The 1733-nt window shown below is 39.6% G+C and overlaps 1 protein-coding gene across 11 annotated transcripts in view; it reads right to left on the bottom strand.

The window, feature by feature from the left end:
* LOC114657229 (uncharacterized) overlaps positions 1-212 on the bottom strand; it is a 454729-nt gene extending 454517 nt beyond the window's left edge. For 10 of the 11 annotated variants that reach the window (XR_007935800.1, XM_051931641.1, XM_051931642.1 and 7 more), the window contains exon 1: positions 147-212. The gene's annotated coding sequence lies outside the window, so the exon portion shown is untranslated. The remainder of the gene's footprint in view (positions 1-146) is intronic. The other variant, XM_051931636.1, reaches the window with a different exon arrangement.
* Positions 213-1733: the final 1521 nt, after the last annotated feature.

The raw sequence follows: 1733 nt of genomic DNA, 5'->3' as shown, positions 1-1733 counted from the left end.
TATGAAACATAACCAGTAGTCAATATGCATGTTGCCAATTGAATAGTGAATAAGCTACTCTTTTGGGTTCATATATTTGTAAATCTGACTATGAAGGAGTCAGTACCTCACCAGCCATGAACCTCACCGCATGTCACTGTACTCACCAGTAGCTGAGGAGCGCTTTTCTCACTGCCGAAGAAGATCACGCAGTTTTTACCACTCGGTGTTCCTTTATTTATAGTGAGCAATGTGCCTTTCCCCAATTATTATTCAATACTACAGCATACCCCCGGCAGATCTCACGCTAGCTTATCACCTTAAACTAGCAACTTTGTTAGATGAGGCAGATGTCTGTTAGTAACAGCCAAAAGCAAAGTTAAAAAAAATGATTTAGTGCACTGTGTTCACTGTGTAATGAGACACAGCATTTAAAAGTTATCAAGTGCATATAGTACATTCAGAAAGTACTCAGACACTTTCACATTCTGCGCACTTTACTGTGTTGTAGATTTAATTTTAAATTGATAAATTGGTTGTTTTTTTCTCATCAATCCACACTTGATAACCCTTAATGACAAACTGAAAATGTTTCAGTCAGGTTTGCAAATTTATTAAAAATCAAAAACTGAAATCTCTCATTTATTGAAGTATTTTGTCCCTTTGCTGTGGCACTCCAAATTGTGGTCAGTTGCATCCTGCTTTTTTAAATTCTACTTGATATTTGTCTTGAACTTAACAGGAGACAACCTGTGGCAAACGGAATTGATTGGACATAATTCAGAAAGGTACACACCTGTATATATAAGATTGCAAAGTTCACACGACCTGTTAGAACAAAAAAGTAGCCATAAAGTCCAAAAACTCTCTGTAGACTTCTGCAATCAAACTGTGGTGTGGCATACTGTACATCAGGGCAATAGTACAATACCATTACTAAAAATCTGAGTGTTCACAAGAGCATAGTTTTCTCAACTGTGAAACAGAAGAAGTTTGGAACCACCAAGAGTTTTCCTAGAGTTTTCAATTCTGCCAAGCTGTGCAATCTGGCTAGAAGAGCCATAGTCAGGAAGGTGACCAAGAACCTGATGGTCACTTTAACAGAGCTTCAGAAGTTCTCTGATGGAATGACGGCCATCTCAGCACCACTCAATCTGTCATTTATGGTACAGCAGCTAACTCACAATCTAAGGACTTTAAGGGCATTAGAACAAGATTCTAAAATTCTAAAATTGATCACTATGTCTGGGAAAAACCAGGGGACTGCATATTATCTGTCTAATGCCATCCCTACAGTGAGCACAGTGGTGGTAGCATCATGCTGTGGGGTGCTTCTCAGTAGCTGGGGCTGAGGAATGGTCAGAACTGAGGGGATGATGAATGTAACCAAATAAAAACCTTGAAGAAAACCTGCTCTATAAGGCGCATGATCGACTAGGGGAAAATGACACAAAGCATACAGCCAAGGAAACACTGGAGTGGCTTCCATACAAATGTCTGATGGTCTGTGAGTCGCCCAGCTAAAGCCCAGATTTAAACCCAATAGAACGTGTTGAGAGATTTGAAGATGACAGTTTACAGACACTTCCTAATCAATGTAATGGAGCTTGAGAGCATCCGCCAGAAAGAATTAGATCAACAGTCCAAATGAAGGTGTGCAAAAGTCATAGAGACTTAACCAAGAAGATTCAAAGTTGGTATTGCTGCCAAAGGGGCTTCTCCAAAGTACTGAATTAAGGGTCTGAATGCCTATG

This window comes from Erpetoichthys calabaricus, chromosome 9 (assembly GCF_900747795.2).
Source record: "Erpetoichthys calabaricus chromosome 9, fErpCal1.3, whole genome shotgun sequence".
NCBI classification, from domain to species: domain Eukaryota; kingdom Metazoa; phylum Chordata; class Cladistia; order Polypteriformes; family Polypteridae; genus Erpetoichthys; species Erpetoichthys calabaricus.
This window is presented reverse-complemented; position numbering and strand designations above follow the sequence as displayed.